This window comes from Rattus norvegicus, chromosome 5 (assembly GCF_021556685.1).
Source record: "Rattus norvegicus strain SHRSP/BbbUtx chromosome 5, alternate assembly SHRSP_T2T, whole genome shotgun sequence".
In the NCBI taxonomy this organism is placed as follows: Eukaryota; Metazoa; Chordata; class Mammalia; order Rodentia; family Muridae; genus Rattus; species Rattus norvegicus.
The window spans coordinates 109,477,179-109,503,422 of NC_141538.1; the positions used below are offsets into that span (position 1 = coordinate 109,477,179).

Here is a 26,244-nt window from a genome sequence, read left to right on the forward strand (position 1 = left end):
AGAGTAAGAGGGCCTATTCTGAGTAGAGTAAATGTGATGGCCTTGTCATTACTGGTTAAGCATTTCATCAAATTGCAGGCAATGAAACATCCTGATATGGATAAGTCAGCCATAGTTTGGTGTGTTTGGTTTTGCCTGGCTCACTGTACTCACAGAAATACTCTGATTTTATGGATGGTTCTATTTCTATTTATTTTTCTCATCACTGTCATGAATTTGCTGGCAGAAATGATTTGAGGAAGGCTCTTTGGCTCCAGCTAGGGAAGGCCTGGTATGGGACAGGGAAGGCACGATGTCACATGGTTCTTCTGCCTATGGCTGTCAGCAGCTTGCTAGAGCCAAAAACAGAGGTGAGTATAGCTTCCAAAGACAGAACCCACGTCTGCTCACTGGACCACAATCCTAAAGGTTCCACAACTTTCTAAAACTGTGCTGTCTGCCGCAGTTGCCGAACTACGTGAGCCTAACTGTAAACTAGACATCATCGGGTTACTTTACTTTGATAGAAAAACTCTAGAAGTTCACTACGGGAACTGTCCTTCTGTTGTGTGATTAAATTTTCAAAGTAAATAACTCACAGATTGAAAGCTCAAATCACAGAACAAAGAGGGCTTACAGACTCATCATTTTCTTTTTAATTATTTTTTTTTCACGGCTTCCCATTTATTTCAATGGTTCAGCAAATATATACACCCACATACATGTACATATGAATCATACATACATTAGTAGAACTTAAGGCACAAAGAAAACACAGTAAAACATTAAAATTCAGAATCTAGTTAAAGAGAGCCACTTCCTGTAGCTTTGGGGTTTTACACACACGGGCACAGACTTCAACAATCACATGAAGCTAACTGACACTGATTACAGTGAAAGCCTGACAGTAAAGTGACAACTCAGGATGATGGAGTCTGGGAAGGATAAGCGGATGGGGAAGAACTTCACAGGGGCTTCTGAGACTGCAAGTGTCTCCACTCCAGTATGAATGCTGGATGTTCCTTTCTAGATAGTAACTATACAGTCTATGCATTTTTCTAAAAATATATTTCCAAACCTGGAAAAGGTTAAAAAAAATGGGATGAAGTATATAAAAACATTTTTGAAGGAAAATCATTACATAAGATTATGTGTGTGTGTGTGTGTGTGTGTGTGTGTGTGTGTGTGTGTGTGTGTGTAACGGTTTGCTTGGTAAGATTTAAGGGGACTTTTGCTAAAGAAGTCATACACCGAGGTCAGGCTCCAGAAGTGTCCTCTGAGCTAGTCATCTTAGTTTTCCATGAGAGAGTTCTGATACAACCACCAATTCTTAACACATTAGGTAATATGTTTTTCTAAACAATTTCTATAGGTTTTATACGACATGCCATGGTGTGCCCACACATATTCTGCATATGCAGCTTGTGTTACTGTGAAAACCTGATACTCAAATGTTGTAAGTGACTGACGTTGCTCCTGAGCCAGTTCTGCCTACTGGAACAGCCTTTGCCGACGCCCTCTGCACCTGAGCTGCGGTCAGGCCTGAGTGTCCTCGTCCTCGCCCTCTGAGTCAGACTCAGCATCTAAGTCCTCATCACTGTCTTCCTTCCGTTTGCAGCTTCTTCTATGGTTGGAACCTTCACTTTCAGTATTTTCTGAAGGTTCTGGTTCTTTATTAAACGGAATAACAATTTCTTCTTCCTTTCCACATTTTGCACAAACTTCAAGTTTGCAGGCACATGGTCTACACATTATGTGGTAAGAGTCCTTTACTGTCTTCTGTAAACATTTAACACATTTCTTAGGCTTTGACAGTGGTTTGTATTTGCTGTATTTTACACGCCATTCAAGAACTTCTTTGCAACGCTGACATACTCCATCATGAAGTTTTGCATTAATTTTCTTGGTCTGAACACTCTTATCAAACTTGTCATTTTTGAAGGTGAATGTATTCTGGTGCTTCTGAGGCCGGGACTGAGTCACGTTGCCTTTCTGGGAACTCATCACCAAAACACAAGCACCATAAGTTGGTGCAGCCCTTAAGTTACAGTTCTTTTTAATTATTAAAAAAATAAAAGTATGTCAGAGATTGCTCTAGAAACTGGGAATATAACAAAGGACAAATAAACAGGGAAAAGAGGACATTTGTTTACGATAATGGTGATGAGTGCTTTTGAGCAAAATCAATCAAGGAAAGGGTAATGAGCAGGAAGATGAGGTGAACCTTCAAATAGGGTGGCCTGGGAAGTCTCGCTGACAAGGAGACATCTAAGAGAAGGCCCGGGAGGGGAATCTCTGTAACTTCAAGGGTAGAAGGATGGTGGCTCAAAGGACAGTAGACTTGAAGCATACATTATTCATATACAGGCAGTGGGACCAGTATGGTGATGATAGAAACAGAAACAAAATGGGAAACTACAGGAAGAAACTCAGAGAGTTGACAGTGATGATGGCCTGAACGTAATGTACGAAGATTCGAGTGATTGCTATAATTTCTGTATTGCTTTTATTATAAACATTTGATTTCCAATCTCCCTGGAAAACAAGTATGATTTGGCAATGCTAACTTGTGTATTACCACACTGTGACAGCAAAACTAAGAAGCAGTTTTCATGAAATCCCAGATCTTTTCACTTCCTAGTGCCCGGCAACCAGCCTGCTTCCTTCCTGTTTACTCCCCTATAAAGGAAACTTTAATCGGTGACTACAACACATAGAATTATAGAGGTTACTTGGGCCTCTACATAGCCAAATGTAATAAATGATTCTGAACACTGGGGATCTGGCTTAGGTTGAGAGACCATATTGCTGTATAAATCACACCATGTAACGAGAGTTTCTGTCTCAGTACAGCTGCACATCCAGGTATAGAGAGCACCAGGAACATGGGGGCACAGGCAATATGTGGGTCAGCATGTTATGAACCCAGTTATTCTGTTCAGCTGCGCTCTGGGCTTCCCAGGCTTGCCCTCTGATAAGAAGTTGGTTTTTAAACACTCATCTTATTTGTTTCCGTTTTCCTTTGCATTTGAGCTCTATTGGGCGAATACTGTTGAAGAATAGAGTTTATGTTAATAAATGTGTGTAGGGTGACAATAAACAAGGAAATAAGGGTAAGGGAGAGGTTGTTGTCCCACAAAAATATCACAATATAGAAAACGAACAGTCAGAGTTATGATAAACTTGATCCTCAATAATTACTGGTAGCCAGAAATTGTTCCAGACTGAGTGTGAATTCCACAAGGTTCGAAAAAGATCAAGTGACCTACATAAGAACAATTTTCAATTTGTGAGAAAATATATCTTACCCACACCTTATGACTCAGAGGTATTAATTTTTATCTTCCTGACTCCGGTAGCCAAATGTTAGGATTGAGTCAGGCAAATATTTCTCAAATGAGTTGCAGAACGTACCCTTACAATAATGCCCCTGACACCAGCAGACGTGTTCTTGGGCAGTAGAAACTTGTGTCTGAGACATTTGCATATTTACAGGAGTTTTGATTCCTTTAAAAGAACATGACGGAGAATAATTTTTATAGCTAACATGAGGCATAATAAGTCACGTTAAAGAATGGGACTGAGTTGATAGCTTAGAAGCTGAAAACTTCCAAGTAAAAGCTAGCCCCAAAGCATTCCAGGGTGAAAACAGATTTAGTACCTTCCTTGAAAATATCCAGGATGATAACTGATTCAACTTGAAAATACTGGCTTTGGTATTTCTCTCCTAGACAAAGAAAATGATTGTCAGAGCAAAGAGTAGCTTTGAGGAGTTTCGTGTTTTGTTTAAGAATTGTGGTTTCTCTGGCTAACTTGGCAAACAGACATAAATAGCCTCCTTGGTATAAAACATGACTACGTAAGGAACACATGGGAAATGGATAAGAGTAGACAGAATTGCAGCTGTAACTGTAGGAAAAAGAAAGCAAGTGACCAAACATTTCATGGGTGTAAGCACAGCAAACTGTCAACTGAAAAAAAAATGCAGGGCATAATTTGTTAAAAATTCAATGCTGGTACATTTGTGTCTAAATCCAGAGAAAAGAGATGTGGAGAGGGATTGAGACACTGAGAGTTTGTTGGCAGTGTTGTCAGGAGGGACGAGCTTGAGAAAATGAAAGTGGACCTTGGCAAGCAGAAATAGATCCTGCAAGCCCTTAGTGGCGAAGTGAGTCCTTCCTTTGCAGAATTTGGAAGGTGGGATGACCCCTCAAAGTTCTGCTTAGCTGAGGCAAGTAGTTCCCTTCGACCAAAAAGGCGTATCTGAGGTTGGAATTTATCTTGTTACCAGCCATTGTAGCAGCCAGAGCATGAGTTCCATGGCTGCGAATGAGAGATTGGTGGATCGCAGCATCCACAGTAGACAGTACAGCTTCATCTCCCAGAACCGAGAAGCGCTGGTCTTGGTAATGGTGAAAGACGCGTGGAGGTCACTGTGTCTGCACAGTGAGTGCTGTAGGAGGAAGTGTAGGGTACCACACCATCTGGAAACCAAAAATCTCCTTCCACCTTGTAGTTTGTGTGTTTATTAAAGGCAGAGCCAGCTACCTGACCTCTGAGGTCTCCTGCAATAGGAATGCAGAATCTTTTGTTTAAAGGGAAGAGAAAAGGTGCTGCTGAAAGTCTCAAAAGGGCTCTATATTCTAGGATGTTTTCATTTACTGTTTAATATTACTCTGAATATGGAAAGTTTTATTTTAAAATCATAATGCATTTAGAATTTGTGCTAAACAGGGTATAATATAATCTTATCAGAAAAAGATAGGTGCAAGTTTGTGTGTGTGTGTGTGTGTGTGTGAGTGTGTGTGTGTGACTGTGTGTGTGTGTGTGTGTGTGTGTGTGTGTTGTATGTGTGGGGAGCATGCAGGGGTGGCAGACAGATACGTTAACTTTGTTCATACAGTGATTGTTTTTTAATAACTTTCTATGTATAATCTGTAAGATTGTCTTGTATGCTTTTAATACACACAAAAACTATTTCAAAAATGTAATGTTTAAAACACAGCCATGAGAACACTTAGCTTGTATAGACTTGTGCACTTTATTCTTGCTAGAACAGGGAAAGTGGATTAGTGTCGTCAAAAAATCATCTTTCTAGCACTCTCCCTTTTCAACCTGTTAGTTAATGCAGACTTAAAAGGAAAGCATCTTTGATTGTGATAGCTTTTCTTCTCCTTGCTTGCCATAATTTTTAGTGTAAATGTCTGATTTGTTTGAAGGTAACATAGGTACATACATGGGTATTAGTGTTTCCAGGATCATCGTGTGTGTGTGTGTGTGTGTGTGTGTGTGTGTGTGTGTGTGTGTGTGTGTGTTTCTTAGAACACCATTACCTGCCCACCAGCATTAATATCTCACTGACTCTGGATATACTGTGACTAGATGCCTCTTTCTGCTACCATCAGACCTTCACTACCATGACTGTGTCCTCAAACTATGAGCCAAAATAAATGTTTCCTGCCTTAAGTCATTTTTGTCAAGTACTTAATCACAGAAAAGAGAAAATCATAGAGAAAATAGGTACCAAGAATGATATCATTGTTGTGATGACAAACCTGTTCTTGGGATTTTTAGGAACAGATTTGCAAGAAATGTGGGAAAGAATTTGGAACTGCGGGATAGAGTAGCCATAAACTGCTGTAAGCTTAGCTTAATGGAACTTGGAGTAGAAGGAGTTAGAAAGTCTAGAATGTTAAGAAAAACGTAGACAAATGGAGGTCTGAGAGAAACAAGGATTCTATTGAGAACTGGGCTGGTGTCATTCGTGTGCTATTCTGGCAAAGGGTCTGGCTACGTTTTGTTCATGTCCTGACAACTTGAGTGAAGCTAACTTGGAAAGTGATGAACTAATGTGTTTGGCAGGGGAAATGTCAAGGCAGATACCATCCAGTCTGTGTTATGGTTTCTGCTCACTGCGTGTATCCAAGTCTGCAGAGAGAGAAAGCAACCGTGGGAGAGAAAAGATGTGAAAAATGTGTCACTCGCTGAAGAGAGGAGAGAGTCTACTACTGCAGGCAAGGTGAGCGCTGAGGAAGCAGCTCAGCCTATTAAAGGCATTAGCACAGCATGCTACTGCAGGACTTGGTGTTTTCCCTGCTGGGTTTTAGTTTTGTTTTGATTCACGTTTTTCTCCTGCCATGCTCTGACTCTTCTGAGGACGGGAATGCCGTTTTATTTTGGTAGTGTGTAATTCTGAAGTTACTCTCACTCACTGTTGAAAGGTTGCCTGAGTTTCAGGAAACACTCCACATTAACTTTGAACAGTGTTTGAACTGTTAGACTATGGGATTTTGGCGATCGGGCAACATGCATGCTGTGCTGTGAGATGACATGAGCTTCTGGGGATGAAGAGTAGAGGATTGTGGCTTAAAAGTAACACGATTGGTTGTCAGGTAGACAAAGGGTTGACTTGTGACGGTGAATACTGATCGCCAATTTGACAGATCTAGAACAATGCGGGAGATACGCCTCTGGATAGATGTGAAGGAGTTTAGAGACTGGGTTGAGGTTGGAAGGCCCAACCTGAGTGCAGTCGGCATGACTTCATGGGTTGGAGTCTTGAGCTGAGGAGAAAGAACACCAGCTGAGAACCAGCTTCCATTGATCTCTGCCGCTCGGATGTAGATGCAGTGTGGCCGGCTGCCTCATGCCCCTGCTGTACACTTCTCCCACCACAATGGGCTTCATCTTCCAAATGTGAGGCCATATTAACCCATCCTTCCTTCCGTAGCTTTTGTATGGAAGTAGCCTAAGTAGGAAAAGCTTGCTGCAATTAAGGAATAAAAGTGAACAGTGATAAACCACAGCATTGACGAATGGCACTGTGGGTAATGGATGTCTATGATTTTGGTAAGACACCAAATCCACCACCACATGATTTTTTCCAGCAGATTGTGAGGAGGCACAGAAAAACAAAAAACAAGACAAAACAAAAAACTAATGGGCTACTGGGTTGGTCAGAGCCACTGATAATACTGGCAGAAGTCCCAAAATAATTGATCTTATGTGAACAAAGAAGAAAATAAATCCAGGACGTGCTTGAAAAAGACTGCCAGCGAGACCCATGAACACTCACTGCATTTGCAATGTAAGCCAGGTACCATGCTCTGTCTTCTGTTCTGTCTCTTCGTGAAATCTTTCCACTATTCTGTGAGCTGTGAAGCATTGGTAACAGTGCTTTCAAATGAAGATACAAAGGGTTAAAATGGGCTGGTAGCTTCGTGGTTTTCTGCTCGATTTCATGACTTCAAACAGTTACGACATAGCAATGTTAGTGACAGCAAAAAGGGATGGAAATTAATGTACGATTGAAAAGCTGTGAAGGATAAACTGAACTTCTGGTTTCAGATATTTTTTTTAGGTTACGGCCTATCCAAAAATAAAAAATTACAAGGCCCTGAAGAACTGGTGTGTAAGGGACTTACAGGCATTGCACTGACCATATTCGATTCCTCCCAATAAAATGGTATGTCTAAATTATCTCTAAATCCCACACTAGGCTCAGATTCTCTCTTTTCCACAAAGAAAGTTTCCTGATTCCTCATTTGGAAAAAAATTTATTCTTCCTTAGACCTTAAAATAATTCCACTTGTCTATATAATATATATGTTCGTGTATGTGTATTTCCTTAAATTAAATACTCACTAGGTTATCTGTTTCATTCACATAATTTTCTAAAATTTTTATAATAATGTCTTAGCCATATAAAATTATTAGGTTCTAAGTGTTAGAGCATACATTAATAAATTAATATAGTAAAAATAGTACTCCAAGTATTTTCAAATCTTTAAGTAGGAAGTTACTTTATGGTTTCTATTTTAAGTATTTAAGTTCCTCAAAAATTGTATGCCTTTTGAAACACATGGAAAAATCACACTGATTTCTAAATAATATATTTCATTGCCTAACTCAATGTGGAAATTAATTATGTATTACAGAGATTTCCTGACACCCTCCTCTGGCCTCTGTTGGAATTCATATACCTATAACATATAGTCCTACACAGGGACTTGCGTGCACAGGCACACACACACACACACACACACACACACACACACACACACACACACACACACACACATGCAAAGAAACCCATCTTAAAAAATATTTCAGAAAGTTTCCAATTCCCAAGGAAAGTAATTAAATTTCTTCTAAAGAGGAAAGAAGCCTATTGGTTCTTACTATTGCTGATAAAATCATATTTAGCTGCTGAAGTGTCACTGCCATATTATTCTAAACATGCTTCTGTTTTATTCTGCACAGGACATTTGTGTTCATTAAAACACCTAGAAATAACAGATGAATATTAAACGCTGCCTCCACCTGGGTATATTTGAAGTAATGAGTTTTATTACTAACATCCTCTGAGTCACTTCCCTCTTACAAATAGGATTTATACTTAACTATGATTAAAAAATAAAACATTTATTTGGTGAGTAACAGTGTGAACTTTCCAAGACAGCATACAAAATCCAATGTTTAATAGTAATGCTGCCTTCTAATTGACAAATCATCCAAGAAGTTAAAGAGTGTAGTCTTGGTGGCTTAAATAATAAGAGCGTTTTTCCTCCATCCCTGGTGGCTTGAAAAGTCAAAAGCTTAAGTCAGCTGGTTCAGTGTCTGGTGAGAGTTACCAGTTGCAGCTGGCTACCTTCTTATTCTAGAACTTGTATGATGAGAGAGAGGAGGGGAGAGAGGAAGATGGGAGGGAGGGAGAGAGAATCCTGTTCTTTTCTACAGGGATGCTGATCCTATTGGATTACAGCACATTTTTAAGGCCTCAGTTAGTCTCTTTGTCTTGACTTGCCTCCATGTTGTCCATTTGATCTTATTCTCAGTCAGATGACATGACACTTGGGGTTCTCCATCGTTAAGATTTTGGGAAGATGCTGCGACCTGGAGTTCAGTCCTTGGAATTTTGGTTTAGCTGCTTTGGAATGGAGTCCATGCCACAGCGTCTGTTGTTGACCGTGATAGTAATGCTGCTGAGTGAATCACTAGGGGGATGGCAAAGTTTACACTTTATTAAAGCATCTACACCTAAGTTAAATCTGAGCTACATATTATATATGCTTTTTAACTGAGTGCAATCAACTTGCCTTTTAGAACAGCCTTCACTATTTCCTGTAAATTTGGATATGTTGTGTATTCATTTTCATTCAATACTAGAAAGTCTTTAATTTTTTTCTTAATTTCTGTCTTGACTCATTTTCCATTCAGTAAAGTTGTTCAGTTTCCATGAGTTTGTAAGCTTCCTGCTGTTTCTGCTCTTTTTGATATCCAGCTTTAATCTGTAGTGGTCAGATAGGGTGTGTGGTACAATTTCATTTTTTCTTGTATATGTTGAGACTCGCTTTTTGTCTGAGTATGTGAAAAATTCAGGAGAAAGTTCTCTGTGGGGCAGAGAAGAAAAATATAATCTTTTATGTTTTGTTGGAATGTTCAGTAAATGTGTTGGGTCCATTTGATTTATAACATCAGTTGGCGCCAGCATTTCTCTGTTCAGTTTTTGTTTGGATGACCCAGATGTTGACCCAGCTTACCTGGAGCTCTACCTACCTCTGCCACTCAAGTTGGTATCAATCAAAGGGTTTTTGTTTGTTTGTTTGTTTTGTTTTCTTTATGGTAATGGTGGTATACTGTGTACCTGTGTTTATGTGTGTATGCATGCACAGGCTCTGTATGTACCTATGCCTCAGTTGCTTGGTTGGATAGCTTGATATGGGATCTTAATATGAAGTCCTGGATGGCCTGGGACTCATTATGTAGAAGACTCTGGCCGCAGCCTCACAGAGTTCTATCTGCTTGTTTCTCTCCCAAATGCTGGAATTAAAGGAATGCATCATTAGGCTCAGAGGCCAGCTAGAGTTTTAACTTGAGTAGAATATGCACTACTCTTGACAGTGTGCTACATTATTTTCATATTTGAATATAAAATTCAAATGTGATAGTTGATTTTAGCAAATTCTTTCTGATACAAAATTCCCCCAAATCTATAGCCAGACTTTCCCTTAATTGATCTTATGTTGAGGCACCAACAAACACACACAACATGTTGTGATGACACAACAAACACACGTCCCTTACTGGAACTGTCTTCTAGCTATATCACTATAAAGAGAGGTAGTTACTTTAAAATATCTCATTCTGTCACAAAATATAGTATTAAGAATATTCATTATTTTTACTTCATGATTTTTTTCTGATTTTATAATTGAAATTCCAGAGGGAATGGAGATTTTAGGTAATATCATTCTCTCTCTCTCTCTCTCTCTCTCTCTCTCTCTCTCTCTCTCTCAACATATTGTTAAGTTAAATTAGACCATCAGTTTCAAATAATGGAGTCAAACTAATTTAAGAGAAGTTAATATTCATGTCTGTGCTCATACAGAACACACTATAACTTTTATTGGCACACCCAGGCCACCCTCCGTTCCTCTTCTTCAATTTCTTCCAAGCCATCAATGTTCAAGTTACTTCAAGTCACTAATCTATGCTAATACTCATTTCAGGCTTTCTCCCTTGTCTTGTCCCTGGGGTTCTATTTATCTGATACGTCTTTTACTATTCTCCTTCATCTTTCTTCTTCTTCTTGCAAAACTATCAAACTTGTCATCCTCACGGTTAGCTGGTCTAGTATTCATCCTCTGAATCATTGCCAGAATTACCTTCTACAAACAAAACAAAGTGTGATCAATTTAGCCTTTCCAATGGCTTTCAAAGTCTTGTTCATGTTCCAAAAGACCAAAAACACCCAGCAAGTTAACAAAGCCCTATCCCAAACAAACACTCTGGTTTCCAGCACTATCCGCTCCACCAACTTCTCACTTGCCCCTCCATGTTTTCCCACAGACTGAAACAGCTTTTTGAGATCTACATTCTCCTTCCTGCCTTCTGGTGAGCTTCCCTTTCTCCAGGTGCAGCACAAACGTTGCCTCATTGTCGAAGAATTCCACACTTTTTTTCTTGCCAGGTGCCATTAGCAAGAAGACAATGTGTGGAAATATTAAGCAGTCTAGTTTCTATTTTAAAGGTCACCAGGAGACAGTGAAAATACAGCATTAATTGAGCGGAAAGGTAATGGTTGCAAATGTTTGCAGGGAGGCTGACAAGATGTCTCAACAGGTAAAGGTGATTACTGCCAAGCCTCACAACCTGATTTTAATCCCAGGAGCCAAGTGATGGAAGGAGAAATCCCACTCCTGCAAACAGTTCCCTGAGCTCTATACATGCACTGTGGCGTGTTTGCCACAAACAGATACATACATACATACATACATACATACATACATAAAACTTTAATATTTTATTTTACTTTAATTACTTTATTTTATAAATGTTTGAATGTATAACAGAGTTTAAGATACAATTTCTTGCTTAGATGTGTGCCCATTTGGTAGAGAGAATAGAGTGTTGGGAATGACACTAGAAATATCTAGAAAAGCAGATGGCCTTTAGCACCTGTAAGCGATCAAGACTGTTATATGTAGCCTCCAAGCCTGCACTGTTTTACTCACTTATAAAATAAAATTATACCCACCACACAGAGGGGTTGTGAGAACTTCGCATGCCTACAGCAGTAACACTCAGTAGTGAGCTTTTGTCATGCTCTCTGTTAGTATGTGTCCAATTGTCCTGTATGCAAAGGATGAAACTTACCCAGACTAGCCATTCGAGGGAAAGAAGTAAGTTAGAGAAATAAGATAGAGTGGGCTTCATTCTTGTAAAAGGTACCATAGTCCCCTCTCAGAAGAGACTTGTAGACATTCTCAGTAGGTTGTCTTTTCTTCTGAAAACCCCCAAATTCAAAAATCTTGCAAAAGTATTCCTCTACCTTTTTTTATCTTTATTAACTTGAGTATTTCTTATTTACATTTTGATTATTATTCCCCTTCCCGGTTTCTGGGCCAACATCCCCCTCCCTTTCTATATAGGCTTCCCCTCCCCATCCTACCCCCATTACCACCCTCCCCACAACAATCACGTTCACTGGGGGTTCAGTCTTATGCCTCTACCTTTTAAGTCCTTCAAGACCATTGCCATCTAAGACAGGCGTCAAGATTGAATGCAATCCAGGTGACTCTAACTATATGCCACCTGGAGTTTTGTATGGGAACTAGTCCAACAAAATGCTTCCTGGATTTCTGTGTGGTACCTTGGCTGCTGTATACTGCATGCTCTTAAATCTTCATATTCTCACCTACACTTCTGGAGAACACTGTTTAAACTGATGTTCAGTGAAGACTGGTGCATCGCTTTCTAGCCTATGTCCAGCTCTTCCTCCCTCACAGACAGTGTGAACATAAACACAGCCCAGTGATCTAGGAAAAGCTGCTTTACCTTCCAGTTAAACAATGCTTCCCCTTAAGAAGCCTCAGAGCACCAAAATTACCTTAGGAGACCTGACTCAACTTGTTCCACCATTGTAGAATAAGATTAAAGTGTTTTTGGTTTTTTTTCTTTTAACCTTCTCCTCCTTCCTGCCCCCCCCTTAATCCTCTATCCGGCTGATTCACGACAGCTGTTAAATAACTAGACTTTAGGGAAAGGCAGACTGAACCTATAAATCAGTGCATGTGATATAATAACCAGCTCTCTGAGGCATAGCCTGCTCATGCTGCCTTGTTTGCTTGTTTTATGCTGACTTCAGCTCCCACATTTGAATGAAGGGATTTAAAGCAATTGTAAATACTTATCTCTGGGACGCCATTGTCAACATGGAATACAAATATACAAATCAGTAAGCTTCCAGTACATTCACAGAGTTGGGGATTGGGCTTTCTGAGTAGATACATATCCTCCAAACCTGTTGAAAATCTCCCTACCGCCCGAGAAAATAATTATAAGGACTCTTTTGGCTGGGAATGAAACCATTATCAATTGGTTTCAGAATCAGAAGATACAAGATATTGCAGGTAGCCCATTTGCAGAGAGAAATCGAGAATCTCTGCACTGAATATCTTTCGCAGTCCACCCATTCCTTCTTCCTGCTCTCTATTCATTTGTTCCCTTCGTGTAGAAGATGTTTCGGGCTTAACAAATTCATTTTCCTTTTCATCTAAGGACATCTTAGGATCACATCTCCTATTAATATAAACGTGGAGCCAGGATGATGAAGACTGAAAACTTGAGGGAAGTTGGCTGGAAACCAAAACTCAGTTCCAAAAAAAAAGCAAACTCTACCAGGAAGCTCCTCCCTCCTTCAGCATCTATCAGGAAGCTCCTCCTCCTTCAGCATCTACCAGGAAGCTCCTCCTCCTCCAGCATCTACCAGGAAGCTCCTCCTCCTTCAGATCTACAAGGAAGCTCCTCCCTCCTTCAGCATCTACCAGAAGTTCCTCCTCCTTCAGCATCTACCAGGAAGCTCCTCCTCCTCCAGCATCTACCAGGAAGCTCCTCCTCCTTCAGATCTACAAGGAAGCTCCTCCCTCCTTCAGCATCTACCAGAAGTTCCTTCCTCCTTCAGCATCTACCAGAAGCTCCTCCTCCTCCAGCATCTACCAGGAAGCTCCTCCTCCTTCAGATCTACAAGGAAGCTCCTCCCTCCTTCAGCATCTACCAGAAGTTCCTCCTCCTTCAGCATCTACCAGGAAGCTCCTCCTCCTCCAGCATCTACCAGGAAGCTCCTCCTCCTTCAGATCTACAAGGAAGCTCCTCCCTCCTTCAGCATCTACCAGAAGTTCCTTCCTCCTTCAGCATCTACCAGAAGCTCCTCCTCCTTCAGCATCTACCAGAAGTCAAATGCTATCCTAATTCATATCCCCTTAAAGCTACTAAAAATTAATGTTTCTCTTTAGAGTGATAGTGGTTAGTTGTCACTATAAAGCATCTATCTTATTACGTTAATTGATCTCTTTTCTTAATTTTATGAAACCAGATGGACTCCTGACTCTATCCTTGAAAGGAGCAATTTTGATGAGTAAGGCGGATTATAACAATCAAAATGCCCAATAAAGGGTTTACCATGTGAGCGTACAGTTGTTAGAACACATTGCGTTTGAGGTTGTTTCAACTACTGCTAACTCAATGAGCATCTTCACCCACACACTGTCTCCTTCAGCACCAGCCCCTTCTCTTGACTGAGAGCTTCAGATGTGCTTATCTCCAAAGTCTTTTCGAGCGTAGTGTGTTCTCCTTATTGTGTCCTACTCCAGCTGCAAAACAACTATTAAACCATGAAAAGGGATTTTTCTGAATCATTTTTGCAAGTTAATATCCTAATGTCAAAAATGTCCACAGCTATTTTGGGATTCTAAGATAACCTGCTTAGTGTCCTAACATCATGGGAACGAAAAGGGATATTGCTTTAAAGTTAATTCTATGTTTGGTTTGGTTTGGTTTGGTTTGGTTTGGTTTGGTTTGGAGGGGTACATTCCAATGGCTTTCTCTACCAATCCTTTTTAAATGTCCCACAATTTCTGGGATTATTGAAATCCAAGATTATACTATGCGTGATCATATATTTGATGTTTAAGACTGCAGATATCATATAAGTTCAGGCCTTTATTCTACCAGTTTTTAACTGAAAGCTAATATTTAGAATAAATATAACTAGAATAAAGAGTTTTCAAACATACACATGACTCAAGCACCTACAAATTCAATAAATAAATGTGATACTTGTAAAGTACATGTCTTTAAGCCCTTAAAATCTACACACCAAATTTTATTAAAACTATTGTCAGTCAGATCCCAGTCTAAAATCTGGAACATAATACTTACATAATAAGTCTTTTTAGATGAGAGCATAAATGATGGTTCAGTCTTACATAGGATGCTGATGTGCCCTACAAAGGGCCAAGTATTATATTTCTCATTTAAAATTCTTCCAATAGATTACTGTGTATTAAGATTATCTGTTTTAGATCAGAGGGTCATTCCTATTTATATAGCCCTCAGGGATGGCTATTGTTTTACCCAACGATTATGGCTGTAGATAGCATTACTTGGGAGCTGGTGAGCTCTTTAAACATTGTTTGTAGATGCCTGGGTCCCACTCAAATTTGCTAACTTAGAATCTTGGGCCTATGTATCAGGATACTTTTAATAACCTAAAAGGTATCAGTCGAGGTTTGAGCATCCACTGTGACCTATCTGTTCAATGTGACCTAACGTCTTCAACGATGTCTCAAGCACATGTTTGCTTCATGTTGTTCAAAGCAACACTAGTTGCATGCAGAATGAGTTAGGATTCTCCAGAGAAACAGAACCAACAACATTTGTTATTTTAAGTTCTTGGCTCACACACTGGAGAAACTTGAGGAATTCAAAAATCTGCAGGACAGGCTAGAGACCTGTTGAAGAGTTATCTGCTGACAAAATGGTTTTGTCTTCCAGGGAGATCAATCTTTTATACTAAGGCTTCCAACTGACTGAGTGATGTCTACTCCCAACAGGAAGGGTAAATTTATTCAAAGTCTACCAATGTAAACATCAGACTCATCTTTCAAAAAAAATCACTCCCAAAATCCACAGTAATATTTGTCCAAAATTTTGGGTAACTGTGACCTAGCCAAACTGACACATAAAATTAACTGTCACAGACACATGAGGCCCAGTTTTTGTCAGTATGATCCATTCATGCCCCAGCAGGCATTGCTTTCTGATAATCTCCTTTCTCCTGTTGAGGATGATGTCTGCTCTTCCAGGAGCAGAGAATGGGAAGCTCAGGAGAGGGTTTAAAAGTCCCACAGCCCAGCTCTCACAATAGCCCTGGGAGGATTCTGCATGGCTGCCTCTGTCTGCAGGAGTTCTCTCATTTCACACTCACTTCCCTGTGCATGTCTCTTAGAAACCCCGAGAGACTCTGTCAAACGAATGTACAGTCATCCATTCTTATGGGAATTACATCCAGGAAATCTAGATTAATCCCAAATCAAAGCTGCCAATGCAGCCAACAGATTCTCTCCTGAATGAAGACACAGTAACCACACAGCTGCACTTTTCAAAAGACCCTGAGTCCAAAATTTGAAATTTGTCAGAGTTCTTAGGGAGATGTTTGCAGTATATTTTCATGGACACATGAATTGCTATGTTAGATTTTTTTTAAAAAAATACTTGTACAAAGCTGATTGGGGTGGTTGTTGCTTGTAATCCCACCACTCAGGCGGGTAGACTGGGAGTTCAAGACCTTTCTCAGTCATATCTTGAGTTCAGGGATACTGTTTTAGCCTCTGTGCACCCTTGCACGTGCACACACCCGTACAACCTTGACTGTGATTCCAAAACCAAAATTATTTGCAAGAAATATTACTGTACAGCATTAGCTTTTAGTTTGTTTGGTCTGCATGTTTTAAAAACTAGAGGTGCATAGCCTCAGAGTTATTAGAGATGTACTAAATGCACTGAACTGCAATGGCCAATATAACTTTCACAACAAAAGCTCCAACTTACATATTTCTTAGAATGAAGTGAAGTTTAAAGCAGAGATTTATGGCTGATCTCAAATGTTACTAAACATTTATATTTAATACAAAGAGTCTCTCTCCTCTCCTCTCTCTCTCTCTCTCTCTCTCTCTCTCTCTCTCTCTCTCTCTCTCTCTCTCTGTGTGTGTGTGTGTGTGCATGATTTTTAGTTTAGCTTTATCCTATAAATTTTTAAGTTTATCTTTGTATAATAGCTTCTAGCTTACACATTCATAGGCTAAACCATACAGCATCATATAATTGCGCTAAATTACCAATAGCATACTATTAATAATACTTATTAAAAGGATAATTACTGACTCCTGAATTAATAATACTCTGCAAAACTCCCAACTGCTGCTCAGGCTGAAGATTCACATGAACACCTGCTCCAGATCCCATGCGTCACTCTTTCTGTTGATTCAGTGACAATGACACTGATTTTAAAATCTAGTGACATCTCTTTCACCAGCAAAATTGTTGCGCTATATCGTTAGATCGAACTGAATTCAATTTGGGTAAATTTTCAAAGGTGGCATTAAACTTTTTTGTTGCGTGAGGAGCAATTTTGATAGATTAGGAAACTTGATCCCCAAAGATCACAGGAAACTGTCTGACTATAAATATAAAGTTCCTTCATTCCCACACTATGTGGGAATCAGAAGCGGTTCAGCCCACAGACCCACAGAATGAAAGCTTTTGAGCAGTGTCTCAAGATTACCTTCAAGGTACATGGTGAAATATTTATCTCCTGCCAAGAATGACACCATCATCTCTTTTTGAACAGAATGGCTTCATGCTCCCTGAATTGGTTTTAGAATTGCATCCTTGGCTGCACAAACTTCCACCAAAGACCTCAACAATCAATAAAGGAATCTTCCAGGCAAGTTAAAGAATTAAGCCAGAAAGCAGAGGGGAGCGAAATAAAACTCAACCAAATAGACCATGTTTGCACGAGTTGTAGAAAGCAATAGAAAGGAAAAGATCTTTGGAGTATTTTTGAAAAAAAAAACCAGAAATAGTTAAGGTTTACTTTGCACTTGCCAGTGAACTGAAGAATTAAATTGCTTCTCAATTGTTTCTCTAGATCTAGACATGAGTCCCTTCGGAGAGATACCATGGGGAGGCTCAGCATAATTTAGATGCTATTACTTAACCAAAATAATGCACATAATTTTAATAAATTGAAGGAACCTTGCTTTCCTTCATTTGTGGTCTGGAGTTCCCAAGTGGAGGGAAGATATCAAATTTAATTTCTTGTGAGAAATTACTAAACCCTTGATAACCTAAATATGGAACATATGGTAATTATTAGAAAACCGTAAGAGGGGATAGGAATAAAGAGACGTTGGGCTTGGTAACGTGCATGTTATGAGAATTTATCAAGATAGTACACGGTGTCCATTGGTTTTCAGTTAATGTGGCAAAGCACCTGAGACAATCAACTTAGAGAAAGAAGCAGCTTGTCTGGCTAGTTCTTTCGGAGGTTATACTGTTTGGTTGCTGTTGCCATCGCTCTCAGTGAGTCAGGACACAGTATATTTTGACTTGAGTTCACAAGAAAGAGGTCTGTTCCTTTCAGGGTGGCAGGAATCAAAAATAAAGGATGAAATATTCTTTCCAAAGTCAATTCCTAAGTAACCAAACTTCTTGCAATTGGGCCCCACACAGACATTTCACCACATCCTAATGGTTCTGTAGACTGGGAACCAGACCTTGACTACATGAGTATTTGGGGAACATGCAAGGGCCCAGCTGGAGCATTCACTGATACCTGCTAATATATAATCCATGCATATCCCAAATTTTAAAAGAGAATTTCAGAATTCTAGACTTCACCCAAGTCATTGTAAAAATCAATCCATGTGACAACCCATTAAGTATGCATGACATGATCTCCAGTGGTCATCGTTTATAGGGCTTGCCTCCTTCACTAGGTTTGTTACCCTGTCATTAGCGCCCCATCCTTCTTGAGTCAAGCCATACACAAATGTATTCATCACACGTAGGAAATCTCTGGCCAGTACCACTAGGATTTCATGTTTTTCCACACTGTTATGCCACTATAGGAGAAAAAGAATTGAACACTGATTAAAAACAAGCAAACAACAAAAATGCTCACACTGTCTTTGACATCTTGAGGATAAAAGTTCTTTCTGAAAAGAACCTCCAAGGGGAAACGCTGTATCTGCTTCCTTAAGTGACGTTTTCAGAGGAAACCAGGGGCTTTGTGACTTCTGAGGTGTACTCTAAATTCATACCAAGACTAAAGGCTTTAAGCATACAAAGAAAAACTGCTAGAAAAACTGCCGGTCTTTCTTCTGGTACCTACCTGTCAGCCATTGGCCTCAGACAGATTGTGTAACCTTCCTGGGCCTTCTTGCCTCATCTGGAAATGAGGATAATGATGTTGCCTGAAGGCCGGGCCCTGCTCCAGGCTGTCCCTTGAGATCCTTTCCAACTCTGAGATGCACGATTTCGTAATCCCATCCGAGTTAGCAAACACTCCAGCAGTCACCACTTTGCGTTATTCATCGCTAACTTTTCTCCGTTCCTCTCCTGTCTACTTGAAACCATACAGGCACGCCTCCCCCCTTATGCTATTTCTAGTAAAATTCAAGAGAGAAATTTGCTTTCTGCATATGTTCCACATACTTGTTTTTAAGGTAATTAACCTGTCACTGTCAAAACACCATGTATGTATTAATTATCTAGTTAAGTGGGTGCAGTTGAGAAGAAAGGGTATGTCTAGAGAGCTGTACTTAAGAAATGTAATAGTAGCTACTTAATCTAACTACCCACTGACCTCATCGAGAATGCACGAGGACAAAATGGAGTGGAGAGCCTGGAAGATTTCTCCTGCTGTGGGAACAGCTCAGCAGATATCAATGCCTTGTCTGGGCCTGGGATTCCATGCTTATAATCCCAGCACATGCAAGGCAGAAATAGGAGGAGCACGAGCTCAAGGCCAGTCTCAGCCATATAACAAGTTAAGGCCAAATTGGGCTATTAACAATCAAACAAAATAAATACATATCAAAATTAACCTGTTTTCACCCATATTGCATATTAATTAGACCTAAAACACTGCACTCTGCTCTTATGGTCTCTAACATTTTCCAAAGTAGGAATGAGTGAGATATATGTGTGTGTGTGTGTGTGTATATATATATATATATATATATATATATATGTATATATATATATATACACACATATATATATATATATATCAGAATGAGACTAGTTTAAGACACCTCTCTCTCCTACTAAGAAGAATTCTTCTTGACCTCTGAAAGCTATCCACAGAAGTTCCCTGGCACTAGGTTTGTAAATGACTTTATGTTTGTATCTTACCATACAGATACTTGACTGAATGGCATATTAAATCACAAGCATTAGAAACATACATTCTCACATGACTCCTGCCTTACCAGATTTCAAACATTAGGCAAATACCTTAAGTCTCCTTGTCTGCAATGATGTGAAAATATCCTACACAGAAGAATGCTAAGGATAAAAGGAAATGAAGCATATAAATCGCTTGTCTATGAATTCTTTTATTACTGTGTTTCCTATATGACTGGCATGATGTATCAGGGGACCATGTAGCCAAGCCCCTACCTTCATTGAGATGACATTCCAGTGTCCAGTCCCAGCCTCTGTTTCTCAGGAGTTACAAATCAGTTGATAATTACACATTGTCATTATTATCATTTTCCTTATTAAATTCATTTTATTTCATATTTGATTTTCTGTTTCTTTGTCGAAATGGGGACTGAACCAATGGTCTTATGCATATTAGACAAGTGCTATACCACTGCTCTACAATCCTAGCCCTTAAAATGTATATTATTTTAATCCAAAAATAATGTTAACTCTTAAACACGACTAAAAAGGTTGAATGGCACAGTCGTAGGAATACTGTCTGTGGTGACATTTCTCACACCCACATATAGCATTTTTGAACTCAGTGCTTAGGCCAAGGCTAAAATTCTGAAGTGCAGACAACAGAATGAATGTTCCATCCAAAAGAAGAATTTAAAATGAGGTTTAAATTGTAAGTGCATTGAAACTGTCCAAGAAGAGCAGAACAAGACATTGTTTAAGAAGATGGATCCTCTAGCCATTTGCGTAAGTTCAAAACCACACTCTACACTTATCAGTGCAATAACACTGGAACTTACTTATCTTTGCCAGCATGCCTCTCTGCTTTCTAGTCTGTCCCATGATAGCAAAGAGCCTCACACCCTCCTCCCCACAACCACACCTTCTCTTCCATAATGGACCTGGCCCTCAAACTGTCAACTAAACAAAACCCTTCTCTCTTCCATCCCTCCAACCATCCTTCCTTCTGTCCCTAAGTGGCTCTTATCAGGGATTTTGTCTGAGCAGCCAGAAAGGTAACTTCTTTAAATATTTCCTGCCTCAAAGACCACTGTGTATATTAAGTGAATGATTTCAGCCCTGGATAGATGACTCAGCATTTATTAGCACTGACTATTCTTCCAGAGGACCTAGCACCCACAAGAAAGATTACAACTGTCTATAACTCCAGTTGCAGAGGATCCAATATACATACATTCAAAACACCAATGGACATAAGGTAAATAAATAAAAAAAAAAAGAAAGAAAGAAAGAATTTAAATTTAATGATTAATTTACATAATCTCTCACAACATTTCATAGCACAAAGTATATAAGTTAAATAATGTCATTATTCTTGTTATTGTTGTTATTAAAGAGAACACATGATTCTCATCACTAACATATGGAGAGATATTTGACATTAATTAGCCTTAACAAACCACCCACCTCCAGGGGGCACAGAGGTAATGATTCAGAGCCCTGTGTGTGTTACATTTGTTTGCTAGCTGTATTCTCCCAATTAGGCTCCATAGGATGCTAAGACAAACCATGAAAAAGAGAAGTTTGCAACCCATAAACGTTAGACGCTATTCTCTGGTACTTAATATCTGTACTCACCAGCCGTGTCAGCTTCAAAGAGATGGAATTCTCAAAATTATCCTATCAATCTCAGAAATTTAGTACAAATAGAAATAAAGCTTGGGAAATAGTAATACCATTCTCAATTGTTTTCCTGGAGCAGGGAGGTCTAGTGTATGGTGGGTGAATCATCACATCTTCTCCATATTCTGTTCAAAGGCCTCAACTTGGCCATAACTTGAAATCAGTCATAGGGAGAATATCTAGAAAAGAAGGTATCAACCTGTGGGTCACAGTCCCTATGGCAAACCTCTATCTCCAAAAATATTTACATTACATTTCATAACAGTAGCAAAATTGCAGTTATGGCATAGTAACACAAATAATTTTATGGTTGAGGGTCACCAAGACATGAAGAAAGATATGAAAGGGTTACAGCCTGAGGAAGGTTGAGAGTCACTGCTCTAGATCATGGACACCGATAGGTCGCACATCAGGACAATGTATTATTTTTTTAGGTTCTATTCTTAGACTGTACTGAGGGGGAAAAGCTAGTGCAAAATACACTTCTTTTTTTTCTTTTTTTTTTTAATCTTTATTAACTTGAGTATTTCTTATTTACATCGATTGTTATTCCCCTTCCCGGTTTCTGGGCCAACATCCCCCTAACGCCTCCCCCTGCAAAATACATTTCTAAAGTGTGCCATCACTGTGGTCATTGTCGGGTCAACATCATAGCCAGTAAAGGAACCATTATTTCAATATTCAAAATGCTGTTGTGTGAGGCACCAAAGAGGTCACATAAATTATTGACCAATAAGGTGAGGCTCTGATCTACATCTTTATCATTTCACTTGTATCTTGCTGGTTAGACAAAATATCAGCTGCTTGCAGGTCAGAAGTAGCTGTAGGACTTGCAGATTAGGAGAAGCACAGAGACTACGGATGAAGGAAATATCATTTGTGCTGGGCATTTGGAGCCTTAGTTGTAACTCCCCCAAAACTATCTCATCCAGAATGAATTTGATATATGTGTTTTGAAAAGGTATCACTCTATCACCAATGTATAGAAATGTATCAGTCATCCCCTTCCACCTTGCACACACCTCACATCTAACAGTAATAGCACATCCTGCCACTCCAGTGACCTCTTCTAACTTCAGCATTCAAACTCTTCCTAGAAAAAAGTGTTTAACAGTATTTTTCCTAACATAGACCTTCGACTTTTATTGTTGTGTTAATATCAGATAAAAGAGCTGTAGTTTCTCAACACATTCTATATACCAATCTCATATCTACAGAAAATTAAATTTATGATATATTACCTGGTCAGATGTTTTCAAAAGCTTGTTATGTAGACTTTTATAGGAATTTCAACAGAGGGGGAGTGACTGCAAAGATTTATAAAAACCTGTAACCCATTAGGCAAATGGTGATTTCCAAGAGCACTGAAGAACATACACTTTCCCCACGTGTGTGTTCAGGGAAACTGTTCTATAAAATGCCCTTTAAGACCAGCGCTCCAGGAAACATGCTTAGGTAGCTCACACCATCCACACTGTACACGGTGGAGATGTCACAAAGCAGCACTGATTTTCTGAGAACCCTTCAGTCACACAGACACAGGAGAGGACAGGCAGGCAGGACATACATGAGAGATGAGATCCTGGGAGTTGTTTTACTCACACCATTGACGCACCATGACATAGATGACTCACACCTGTGACCCAATCAGTGGGACTTTGTACCATGATCCTTGCACGTTTATTAAGACAGGAGATAAGCAGCAGCTCTCTGCTCCCAGACCCCGTGAGAGAGAGACCCAACCGCCTGGTCAGGTGGGCACTCCTGAGGCTGCAGAGCGGGAGAGACCACCAACACTGCTCACCCCTGCCCACATCCCTGGCCCAAGAGGAAACTGTATAAGGCCTCTGGGCTCCCGTGGGGGAGGGCCCAGGAGCGGCAGGACACCTGCCTGAGACACCGCCGGAACCTGAAAGAAACAGACCGGATAAACAGTTCTCTGCACCCAAATCCCGTGGGAGGGAGAGCTAAACCTTCAGAGAGGCAGACAAGCCTGGGAAACCAGAAGAGACTGCTCCCTGCACACACATCTCGGACGCCAGAGGAAAAAGCCAAAGACCATCTGGAACCCTGGTGCACTGAAGCTCCCAGAAGGGGCGGCACAGGTCTTCCTGGTTGCTGCCGCTGCAGAGAGCCCCTGGGCAGCACCCCATGAGCGAACTTGAGCCTCAGGACCACAGGTAAGACCAAATTTTCTGCTGCAAGAAAGCTGCCTGGTGAACTCAAGACACAGGCCCACAGGAACAGCTGAAGACCTGTAGAGAGGAAAAACTACACGCCCGAAAGCAGAACACTCTGTCCCCAGAACTGACTGAAAGAGAGGAAAACAGGTCTACAGCACTCCTGACACACAGGCTTATAGGACAGTCTAGCCACTGTCAGAAATAGCAGAACAAAGTAACACTAGAGATAATCTGATGGCGAGAGGCAAGCACAGGAACCCAAGCAACAGAAACCAAGACTACATGGCATCATCGGAGCCCAATTCTCCCACCAAAACAAACATGGAATATCCAAACACACCAGAAAAGCAAGATATAGTTTCAAACTCATATTTGATCATGATGCTGGAGGACTTCAAGAAAGACATGAACACACTTAGGGAAACACAGGAAAACATTAAAAACAAGTAGAAGCCTACAGAGAGGAATCACAAAAATCCCTGAAAGAATTCCAGGAAAACACAATCAAACAGTTGAAGGAATTAAAAATGGAAATAGAAGCAATCAAGAAAGAACACATGGAAACAACCCTGGATATAGAAAACCAAAAGAAGAGACAAGGAGCTGTAGATACAAGATTCACCAACAGAATACAAGAGATGGAAGAGAGAATCTCAGGAGCAGAAGATTCCATAGAAATCATTGACTCAACTGTCAAAGATAATGCAAAGCGGAAAAAGCTACTGGTCCAAAACATACAGGAAATCCAGGACTCAATGAGAAGATCAAACCTAAGGATAATAGGTATAGAAGAGAGTGAAGACTCCCAGCTCAAAGGACCAGTAAATATCTTCAAAAAAATCATAGAAGAAAACTTCCCTAACCTAAAAAAAGAGATACCCATAGACATACAAGAAGCCTACAGAACTCCAAATAGATTGGACCAGAAAAGAAACACCTCCCGTCACATAATTGTCAAAACACCAAACGCACAAAATAAAGAAAGAATATTAAAAGCAGTAAGGGAAAAAGGTCAAGTAACATATAAAGGGAGACCTATCAGAATCACACCAGACTTCTCGCCAGAAACTATGAAGGCCAGAAGATACTGGACTGATGTCATACAGACCCTAAGAGAACACAAATGCCAGCCCAGGTTACTGTATCCAGCAAAACTCTCAATTAACATTGATGGAGAAACCAAGATATTCCATGACAAAACCAAATTTACACAATATCTTGCTACAAATCCAGCACTACAAAGGATAATAAATGGTAAAGCCCAACATAAGGAGGCAAGCTATACCCTAGAAGAAGCAAGAAACTAATCGTCTTGGCAACAAAACAAAGAGAATGAAAGCACACAAACATAACCTCACATCCAAATATGAATATAAAGGGAAACAATAATCACTATTCCTTAATATCTCTCAACATCAATGGCCTCAACTCCCCAATAAAAAGAAATAGATTAACAAACTGGATATGCAACGAGGACCCTGCATTCTGCTGCCTACAGGAAACACACCTCAGAGACAAAGACAGACACTACCTCAGAGTGAAAGGCTGGAAAACAACTTTCCAAGCAAATGGTCAGAAGAAGCAAGCTGGAGTAGCCATTCTAATATCAAATAAAATCAATTTCCAACTAAAAGTCATCAAAAAAGATAAGGAAGGACACTTCATATTCATCAAAGGAAAAATCCACCAAGATGAACTCTCAATCCTAAATATCTATGCCCCAAATACAAGGGCACCTACATACGTAAAAGAAACCTTACTAAAGCTCAAAACACACATTGCACCTCACACAATAATAGTGGGAGATTTCAACACCCCACTCTCATCAATAGACAGATCATGGAAACAGAAATTAAACAGTGATGTCGACAGACTAAGAGAAGTCATGAGCCAAATGGACTTAACGGATATTTATAGAACATTCTATCCTAAAGCAAAAGGATATACCTTCTTCTCAGCTCCTCATGGTACTTTCTCCAAAATTGACCATATAATTGGTCAAAAAACGGGCCTCAACAGGTACAGAAAGATAGAAATAATCCCATGCGTGCTATCGGACCACCACGGCCTAAAACTGGTCTTCAATAACAATAAGGGAAGAATGCCCACATATACGTGGAAATTGAACAATGCTCTACTCAATGATAACCTGGTCAAGGAAGAAATAAAGAAAGAAATTAAAAACTTTTTAGAATTTAATGAAAATGAAGATACAACATACTCAAACTTATGGGACACAATGAAAGCTGTGCTAAGAGGAAAACTCATAGCGCTGAGTGCCTGCAGAAAGAAGCAGGAAAGAGCATATGTCAGCAGCTTGACAGCACACCTAAAAGCTCTAGAACAAAAAGAAGCAAATACACCCAGGAGGAGTAGAAGGCAGGAAATAATCAAACTCAGAGCTGAAATCAACCAAGTAGAAACAAAAAGGACCATAGAAAGAATCAACAGAACCAAAAGTTGGTTCTTTGAGAAAATCAACAAGATAGATAAACCCTTAGCCAGACTAACGAGAGGACACAGAGAGTGCGTCCAAATTAACAAAATCAGAAATGAAAAGGGAGACATAACTACAGATTCAGAGGAAATTCAAAAAATCATCAGATCTTACTATAAAAACCTATATTCAACAAAATTTGAAAATCTT

The 26,244-nt window shown here is 39.8% G+C and overlaps 1 long non-coding RNA gene and 1 pseudogene across 2 annotated transcripts; one reads left to right on the forward strand and one right to left on the reverse strand.

Annotated features, from left to right (window-relative positions):
- Positions 1-1,288: 1,288 nt before the first annotated feature.
- On the reverse strand, positions 1,289-2,029 carry C5h9orf85 (similar to human chromosome 9 open reading frame 85; annotated as a pseudogene). Its single transcript, XR_015620295.1, has one exon. The product of XR_015620295.1 is annotated as a similar to human chromosome 9 open reading frame 85 (transcript).
- Positions 2,030-5,880: 3,851 nt separating this feature from the next.
- Positions 5,881-13,953, forward strand: LOC108350998 (uncharacterized). The gene is made up of 3 exons (XR_015620296.1): positions 5,881-5,998; positions 13,042-13,212; positions 13,646-13,953. It is a non-coding gene; the product is annotated as an uncharacterized LOC108350998 (long non-coding RNA).
- The last annotated feature ends 12,291 nt before the right edge of the window (positions 13,954-26,244 follow it).